The sequence below is a fragment of the Microtus pennsylvanicus genome, chromosome 11 (genome assembly GCF_037038515.1).
Source record: "Microtus pennsylvanicus isolate mMicPen1 chromosome 11, mMicPen1.hap1, whole genome shotgun sequence".
Taxonomy (NCBI): domain Eukaryota; kingdom Metazoa; phylum Chordata; class Mammalia; order Rodentia; family Cricetidae; genus Microtus; species Microtus pennsylvanicus.
The window spans coordinates 99,911,150-99,921,340 of NC_134589.1; positions in this window are offsets into that span (position 1 = coordinate 99,911,150).

Below are 10,191 nucleotides of genomic sequence, written 5' to 3' on the forward strand. Positions count from 1 at the left end.
TCAGAGGCACACAGGAGGTAGAGATCTCACTCATGGACCTTTTGGAATGCAAGTCCCCTGGGCTGTCACCCATAGGGAAAGTCTAGCTCAGAGAGCACCAGACCTCAAATGGAGAAGAAAGGAAAGGCCCTTGGAAGTGCAGGGGTGAAGCAGGGCAGCAGGGTAAGGGGCTTCCTAGCTCTAGGGAGAAGAAAGACCCTGGAAGTGGTGGGGAAAGAACACAGCTCTCAAGCCAGAACCCTAGACACCTCTCAGGCCATACTCTCTAGGGCTCTTCTCACCTATGAGCCTGGCCTGCTGACTCCCCTCCTCCAGCCCCTTCTCTCACACCTCTGGAGGGATGAGTGCAATTCCTCTACTCGCGTACACTGGTGGTTCCGTTGCTCACGGTGTTTGAGGACTGCTTTCTTGGCATTTATTAGGTCCAAGCTACATGAGTCTAGAGGGGACTTCCCTGGTCTAAGTCCATCTCCAGCCCCTGCCACTTCAGAATCTCTCTATCCCTCCCTACAATGACACTATATGGCTCATTTATTCATGTCCTTCCCCTTTAGAAGGGCAGCCATGGTGACTAGAATCTGTCTCCACAACTTGGCATATGCCTCCTAAATGGCTAGGTGGAGATTCAGTGGAACAAGGCTGTCTCTGGGTTAGGTTTCTTGGGAGGAGATCTCCTGAGGGCCCTGGGGGTCTTGACAGATGGTCCCTCGGGCACTGCAAACAGGGAAGGTCACTGTCCAGGAGGGAGTGTGAAACTTGCTGTAATGTATTCTTGTGTACACACTCTGTTGTCTGCAGCTCCTGGGTTCAGCTGCTTCCACGTAACCTGGTTCCTGCTTGGCAACTCCCAAGGCAGGAGACAGGATGGGTGAAGTTTCCTGATTGGCAGAAGCTAGAGGTGAAAGGGCATAGCAGAAATGACTGAGCCAGAGAGCCAAGACCTGTCCTGTCCTGCCCATTAACACCCTGGCTGGGCTTATTCACTTATCCACCGCTCGGGACCCTGCCTGTCCCACTGCCTTTTGAAAGAACTTCCCAAAGGTCCAATAGTCCAGTCACATCACGGGGAGGAGCTATGCCTTCTTGGGTGTGGTCAGGCCAGATTGCTAAATACCGGTCTACAATTACTAAGCACCCAATCTGGACATCTTGGAGGCAGGTAAATAGCCTCTCAGCCTTGAGACTGAGGCTTGGTGGGGCCATGCTTGCTCTTTCATTCCCCTGGTCCTGTTTGTCTGCTGGCCTGTATCCATTCATTTGCTAGGATAAACAGAGAAACTACTGTCCCTGGTTACCCAGATGGAACTCATGGGCTTTTGTTCTTGAGAGGTTTCAGGGTCTGGTGGGGACCATCGGATAAGGCACATAAAAGTGTGGAGAAAGGGTAGGGTGTGGGCATGCTTACCGGACTGGAGTCTTGAGTGGAAGGGAGGAGCTAGCAGAGAGAAGCATAGCATCCCAGGCTCATAAGCAGCTTGTGGAAGGGTGGGGAGATGGAGAAGACAGAAGTTAGAGGAGGCGTGGCTGCAGGGGAGGGACAGGGGAGAGGGGACATCAGGATGGATGTTGAGGATGAGCTCTGCAGCTTCAGTAGTTTGAGGAGAAACTGGAGACCTGGGGCTGAAACCTGCTCTCACCGCCTCCTCTCCCCGAGAAGCAGAGCAGCAGTACAGACAGGCTTGGTGGAAGCCCAGGGCGGCACAGGCAGCTCTGAGATGAGCCCCGGGAGCTTCAGTCCACACAAGAGTCATCCCCGTTTTCTTTATTTTCGTGTGTGGTATACTAACGGTCGTGTGTGCACATGTATGTGAAGGCCAAAGGTCAACATGGGATGTCTTCCACTATCCCATTCTACCTGGTTGTTGAGATAGGGTATCTCCCTGGAGCTGAACCTCACTAGTTCAGTAAGACTAGCCGGCCAGTGAGCCCAGAGAATCCCATCTCTGCCGCCACATCTGGGTTTTTACATGGGTGACAAATACAGACTGCACCCTTGCCCTCTGCATCCTGCCATTCTGGGCACCACCCAGGCAGGACTCTAAGCAATTACTCAGTGGCCAGTGTCCCAAGCCCATGCTGTACACAGAGAAACTAGGGCTCAGAAAAACCGTGCTGAGTCAGTGTCTTGCAGGGCCCACCCCAGCTGAGCAGTCTGGCCTGAGGCACAGGGTGCTTCCTTAGAATTTTCGGGGCCTCTGAGGACACAGAGGGCAGCAGCAGCAGCAGTGGGACCTGCGGTGACACTTCACATATGTGGTCTGATAATCTCGCCTGACCAGATGAGGCCGGCAGTTCTGGGACCGCATCCGGCTACTGCATGGTCACCTGACTATCCACCATCCTGGCTGACAGGAGCCTAGCCAGCAGAGCACCGGGCAGGACACCGCATACAGGAGGAAACGTCTGCCTAGAGGGCAGAGGGTTTAGGGCTCTGGGCTGGGGTACACCATCACAGGAATGTGCTGCCTCTCATCTCTAGGCACCTAGGCCAGTAGGAGGGCTACCCTCATTCCAGATACCACTTCACTTCTGGAAGCTTCCTTCCGCCTGAAAACAGGGCCAGCCTCCACCCTTGGCCCCCCAAACAGCCTAGAGCTACCACTGGGACCTGTTGTGCCACCCTTCAGTGTCTGATTGAGGGAGCTATTAGTTCTACCTAGTTTGGCTCTTTTCCCAGTAATTTTCCTTAATTATTTAATTTCCTGTTATTCTATGATCTCACATATTTTCATATATATATATATATATATATATATATCACATAAAACTTATAACATATCATTAGTCCTTGCTTATATATTTATTATATATTAAACACATTATGCTAATATATTCTATTACATATTAATACTATACGTTATAATACTGTATTAGTCTTTCTTATGACAAGATCTCTCAAACACAACCATTTGCTAGTACTGAATCCTGAGCTTGACAGTTCTTTGAAGTGAGTAGTTGTGGTGGTTTGAAAGAAAATGGTCCCCATAGGGAGTAGCACTATTAGGAGGGGTGGCTTTGTTGAAGTGGGTGTGGCCTTTTCAGAAGCAGTGTGTCACTGTGGGGGTGGACTTTGAGGCCTCCTTTGTTCAAGCTACTCTCAGCATGACACACAGTTCACTTCCTGCTGCCTGTGAGTCAAGACATAGGGCTCTCAGCTCCTTCTCCAGCACCATGTCTGCCTGCATGCTGCCATGTCCTGCCCCATGGTGACAAGGGACTAAACCTCTGAACTGTAAGCCACCCACAACTGTTTCCTTTATTAGAGTTGCTGTGGTCATGGTGTCTCTTCATAGCAATAGAACCCCTAAGACATCTACTTGTTCACAATGCCATCCACATACCTCAGCTGATCTGGCCACAACTACATAGGGAAACCTGTCTTAAAAAACAGTGTGTGTGTGTGTGTGTGTGTGTGTGTGTGTGTGTGTGCGCGCGCGCGCGCTGAACAGATGTGAGGATAGAGCTTAGGGCTAGAGCATTTTCCTCAGTCTTTCCAGACACTGGCTGCAGCTTTAGCACAGAAATAAATAAAGAGATAAGGAGGGAATGAAGGAGCCAGTGAGCTGAACCTGGTGGAGGATGCCTGCAGCCTTAGCACTTAAGAGGCTGAGACAGGAGGATTGAAAGCTTGAGGCCATCTGGGGCTCCTGTCTTCAAAATAAATCAGTTCTTTAGCTAATAAAATATTTTCCTAATCTCTGCCACTTAAAAATGAAGTGACTGTCTTTGGGAAATGACAGCAGGACAGGAATGCTATAGACTTTGATTTCAAAATGAATTGGATCATATTCATTGTGAGTAAGTATCTTCTTTGAAAGAGAAAGATCTAAAATAAAATACAATAAAACACCCACTGTAATGGCTTCTATATTAAGATAAAATGACAGCCCCACTCATAGACTTAGAAGTCACGTGTCATAAGTCAGAGCATAATAGCCACCAGGTCACCTCAGATGTATGTGTGCCAGCCTGAGCACTGACTCTGCCAACACCAGGGGTGATCCTCCTCCATGCCCCAGGCATGGTCTCTTACCCCATGCAAGATGAACAAACTACAAAGCGGTCCAGGGAGTACCTCAGTGTCTACAGCTTTGTATCCCCATCCTTCTGACCCTCCTATTCACTTCATGGGGTTGCCTTGCCCGTGTTTCAAAATACACTAAAACACAGTCCATACACACTGTCCCCCCAAAACTCCCAGCAACCATTAGTCTGTGGCCAGTCATTCCGTTTTACACATTCTATGCGGATTATTTTGAAGCAAATCTCTAATAAAAGCATTTCACTTCAAATGTAAGTGTTTGAACAGATTATCTGTAAAAATGCCTGTCTTAAAGATTTTTTTAATTGTATGTGTATGAGTATTTGCCTGCATATGTGTGTGCTCCCCCCATGCATGCCTATTACCCTCAGAGGTCAGAAGCGGGCACTAGGTTCCCTGGAACTGGAGCTACCATGTGTGCTGGGGACAAGGTGCTCCTCAAGAGTAGGGGTCTTCTTAACTGCTGCGCCATCTCCCCAGCCCCAAAGGGGGACTCCAACTGATGCTTCTACTCTCTATGGACACCAACTGCATCTGCGCCATTGATGCATTTGCTCCTGCTGTTGGCCACAGGGACTGTGTGAATGCACCTGGGGCTGCACATCTGACAAAAGCAGCAGCTGCACTGGTGTGGGGCTTCCCTGGGTGCACATCTGAGCAGCGATGTGTGAAAACATGGATTTTTATTTTTATGACCCTGACTCTTCTTCAGTGCATTGCTGATAACAAAAGTCTTTGACTTGATTAACTAAAGAAGTGTGTGTGTGTGTGTGTGTGTGTGTGTGTGTGTGTGTGTGTGTGTGTTGTGCTGGCTAGTTTTGTGTCAATGACAAACTATAGTCATGTGAGAGATGAGAACTTCAATTAAGAAAATCCTTCCAGCCGGGTGGTGATGGCGCACACCTTTAATCCCAGCACTCGGGAGGCAGAGGCAGGCGGATCTCTGTGAGTTCGAGGCCAGCCTGGTCTACAAGAGCTAGTTCCAGGACAGGAACCAAAAAAGCTACGGAGAAACCCTGTCTCTAAAATCCAAAAAAAAAAAAAAAATCCTTCCAGGGGCTGGAGAGATGGCTCAGTAGTTAAGAGCACTGTCTGCTCTTCAAGAGGATACAGATTCAAGTCCCAGCACCCTCATGGCAGCTCACAACTGTAACTCCAGTTTCAGGGGATATGACACCTTCACATCAATGTACATAAAATAAAAGTTCAACAAGTTATTTTTAAAAAGAAAAAGTACTTTCGTAAGATTGGGCTGCAGATAAGCCTGTAGGGCATTTTCTTTATTAGTGACTGATGGGGAGGGTCCAAGTCATTGTGGGTGGTGTCATCCCTGGGCTGGTGGTCCTGGGTTCTTTCTGTAAGAAATCAGGCTGAGCAAGCCATGATGAGCAAGTCAGTGAACAGCATCCTCCATGGCCTCTGCATCAGCTCCTGCCTCCAAGTTTCTGCCCTGCTTATGTTCCTTCAATGATGACCAGTAATATGGAAGCTTAAGCCAAATAAACCCTTTCCTACCCAACTTGCTTTTGGTCATGGTATTTTATCACAGCAATAGTAACCCTGAATAATATATATATAATTAGTGTCCAAATCAGGCCTAAGATTGGTTTGTACCTCAAATCTCTTTGGCATAAATTTTAGAATATTTCAGAAGCTTCCCTTGTCCCACTAATACCCACCATATTACTTATCTATATTTAATCCCAACACTCAGGAGGAAGAGGCAAGAGAATCTCTGTGAGTTCAAGTCCAGTTTAATCTACATCTGGAATTAAAGACCAGCCAGGGTTACACAGAGAGACCCTGCCTCAAAAAAATAAGTAGAACTCAGGGTCTGGGGGATGCTCTGTGGGTAAAGCACTTGTTGAGCAAGTGTGAGTACAGGAGTTTGCATCTCCAGATGAACAGGGGGCAGAGACTGTGAGAGACTCTGCTGCAATCATAAAGGGGAGCACAATGCAGGAAGACACTTGACAGCAACTCGGGCCTCCGCTTGCATGCACACACACAGCCACACACACTGTTGGCTATACACGAGAATGTGCATGCACACACCACACACACAAGAATGTGATCACACCATACACACGCACGCACACACGAGAACATGCATGCACACCACATACACACAGAGACACATGAGAACATGCATGCACACATCACACACACACCAAAAACAAAAAATAGACCCTTCCTTTGCCTGTGTGGTTTGGTTCCTCACTTTTAAGGAACAGAATGAGGTGGAGATGATGGACTAGGTCACAAGGCATCCTTGTGTTCTGTTGGGAATTACCCTAGGGAAGTCAGTCACTACGTAGTCAAGACACTGAAGCAGCCCAGCAAAGATCTGAGGCCCACGCATAGCCCAATGAATGAGCCATTTTGGAAGATGTAAGTGCATATGTCACCAGAAATGTTGGCACGTGCCGATAATCAAAACACTCTGGACATAGAGGCAGGAAGATTAGAAGTTCAAGGCAAGTTTTGGCTACATGAGATCATGTCTCAAAAAAATTAAAAATTCAAAACTTTTAAAAAGCACATGAGTGTAAAAATCCTGTGGCCAAGCCCAGCATAGCTGTTCCAGGCTTGTGTGTGGAGTCTGTGGAAAGGTCTTGGCCAAGGCAGATAGCATGTGAGTGTAAAAGTCCTGTGGCCAAGCCCAGCATAGCTGCTCCAGGCTCGTGTGTGGAGTCTGTGGAAAGGTCTTGGCCAAGACAGGTATCTACATTTTTTTTCTTTTTTTTTTAATATTTATTTATTTATTATGTATACAGCATTCCTTCCATGTATGCCTGCAGGCCAGAAGAGGGCACCAGATCTCATTACAGATGGTTGTGAGCCACCATGTGGTTGCTGGGAATTGAACTCAGGACCTTTGGAAGAGCAGGCAATGCTCTTACCCTCTGAGCCATCTCTCCAGCCCAGGTATCTACATTTTATAGATAAGGGGATTCCAGCTCAGAGAAGGTTAGTGAAATGGCAGTGCTGGGCTCTTCCGCAGCTCCCAGTCCTGTATGGGTGTGTCCTCAGTGGTCCACCAGCTCTGGCTACCTCTGGCTTCTCCATCCCCTCTCTGCTGGAGGCTTCAGTCCAGAGAAGAGGACATGCTGTGCTGGGCTCAGCCTTAGATAAAAGCCCTGAGGTGGGCCTGGGGAACGGCTCCTGCCAGACCTCGAAGCCCAATACGATGGTGGTGTGAACAGGGCACGACTGAGCGCCGCCCAAAGTCCTTGCATTAGCCTTTCCTGGGGAGCTGTAAGCAAGGCCTACTTGCCTCCGGCATGGGATAGACTGGTTCCCTGCAGGTCCAGCTTGTGAACTAAGGAGTTTATTTAGCTTCCTGACAGAACCATGGTGGAACTGCTTATAGGAGCGCAGGTGATCACGATCCCCAAATACTTATCACAGAAAAGTCTCAGGGCAGCCTGGATGTGCTTTCCAGTGGCTGCTCAGCTGGGATCCCCCTCAGGCAACCTCCCATCTTCTCTACACTCTAGTTCCTCCGGAGGATCAGGAACAGTCGGGGCAGAATAACATACGCCTGGAAGGGAGGAGCAGGACAGAGTGGCCGGGGCCTCAGATGAGAGTCTAATGATCCTTCCATCTATAAAAGGTCACAGGCCCCTTCTTGAATGTCTCTTGTGGATAGTAACAAGCTGCTCTGATAAAGATGGCAATGGCTACCGTGCTTGGAGGACGGCAGTCCACCACGCCCAGGGACCCTGGGGAGTCATCGCCTCTGTGATTGGACAGTTGTCTGAGGATGAGGAGGTCTTCTTTTCTTTTCTGTTCTTCCCTTCTCTCCCTCCTTCCTTTCGTTCCTCCTCTTTCCCTTTAGGCAGAGTCTAGAATGGTCCAGAACACTCAACTCTCCTGGTCTCTGTCTCCTAAGTACAAAGACGACAGGTGTGGGCTAGGATGCCCTCCTGCTCCCATTAGCTAGGGTTCTGGCCTTTGGAGGACAAATGCAGGGCTTAGCGTCCTTTGTGAGAAACATGAGAGAATATAGCCGGGGCTGCAGGGCAGTCAGCGGAGGCCCACCTAGTATGCGCAAACCCCTGGGTTCCATCTATGTTGGACATCACAGAAACGAGGCCCTGTGGTGCATGCCTGTCATCCCAGCACTTGAGCAAGGAGGGGGAAAGTAGCTCATACATGTTTGAACATTCAATGTTTCTTAGTCCTAAACAGTTCTATTGAAAAAGGAAGAGCCAGGCACAATGGCACACATCTTTATTCCCAGCACTTGGGAGGCAGAAGGCAAGCTGATCTCTGTGAGTTCGAGGCCAGCCTAGTCTGCAGAGTGAGTTCCAGGACAGCTAGGGCTACACAGAGAAACCCTGTCTTGAAAACAAAGAAAGAAAAAGAAAAGGAAAATGTGTGTTACTATCAAAAACAAAAAGCAACATCAGGCTCATAAATCAAAGGGAACTGCGACATAAATGCATAGAAAATAACACATTAGCTGGGGAGTGTCAGCCACCTGAAATAGGCTGGCAAGCCTTCTCTCTGGCTCTAAGGGGTTGAACCAGACATAGATAAAGCAACAAAGCCATCAGCCAGTGAGGTACCTCTCCCTGAGAGAGAAACTGTGTTCTTCGGAGCAAGGGGAAGCTCTCTGTGTTCCACAGAGACTCATTCTGGAGAATTCACCAGTGGTTCCCAGTCACCCATCAGGAAACTCCCCTGTGGCCGAGTAATATTCACTTTGTTTTTAAGCCTGAACCGCTCCTGGGAATGCCTGGGAAACAGCTGACCGGCTCAGACTGGTAACCGCTGGCTCTACAGAGAGGCCCAGTTGCAGGGTGTCTCCTCTGAGGCTAGTTGAGGACTCCCTACTCCCAGGCCCAGCAAGCCCCTTCTTGTCCCAATGCCTCTGGCACACTGGAGAAGTGGGCAGAGGGCCAGACTGGCCCACAGCAGGCCCAGCTGGGCTCTAGCAAGCCCTTAATTATCTTTCTTGTTAATGAAAATCTGAGAACCTCCAGCCAGCTGCACTGGGAAGACCCTGGGTCGGATGTTACCATGAAGGAGGAAGGAACAGAGGAAAAGGGTGCGGGGGCAGAGCAAGACTTCCTGCCTATTTGTAGGGGAGAGAAAGTCAGGGCACGAGATAAGCAGTTAGGTTCACAGTTACAAGTGCAGGGCTCCCAATGGGCCATGTGAACTCAACCACAGGCCAGATGCCTGCTGCCTGTCACCTTCAGTAGCTCACAGCCCCTGACTGCTCAAAGTGTGGTTCCCACATGATCAACACTTCCTAGGAGCTCATAGGAAAATCAGAATATCAGACGGGCCCACACTTATAATCCCAGCATTTGAGAGGTAGATCTCTGTAAATTCAAGGACAGCCTGATCTACGTAGTGAGTTGTTACAGGACAGCCAGAGCTACGTAGTGAGACCCTGTCTTGGGAACAAAGACAAACAAATAAAGCAGAGTCTCGGGTTCAAACCAGCTACTGAAGAACCTGTACTGGGACACTCTCTACTGGGTGACTTAGAGGCATGCACTTGTAAGAGCCTTCGTTTCTTCATCTCTGCAATGGGGCTACCTACCTAAGAGTTTACCACTTTTTTTTGAGGCAGGGTTTCATGTAGCCCAGGCTGGCCTCAAACTAACATTCAGCTGAGGATGACTCCCACAAGCTGGGATTACAGGTGTTTGCCACTGTGATCTCTTTATGCAGTGCTGGGGATAGAACCCAGGCTTCCTGCATGCTAGGCAAGCACACTGCTAGCTGAGCCCCATCTCCAGCCTGCCACCTTTAAACTCCCATGCCTACCACTGTTCCCATCAGGGAAGCATTCAGAGCAGTTCTGGGCTCCTGCCAGCCACTGCCTTTCTCACCATCTCCGGTACTGGGAAGCATGAGACCCACCATGAAGATGAGGAAGCCATTGCTCAGAGAGGTGCAGTCACTGGCCCAAGATCCAAATGGGGACGTCTGTGTCTTCTCTAAGCCTAAACTGTTACTACGATGACCAGGGAGCAGGTAGGAGGTCTCCCCCTGTTCCCAACTCTGAGAGGTCTACCTTGCTGGTGTCCCCATTTTTCAGATGAGGAAAAGTGAGGCACACAGAGCTTGGGCTGCTTTTCCAAAGCCCTCCAGGAAGCAAGGTTAGATTTGAAGCAGGGAGGACCACA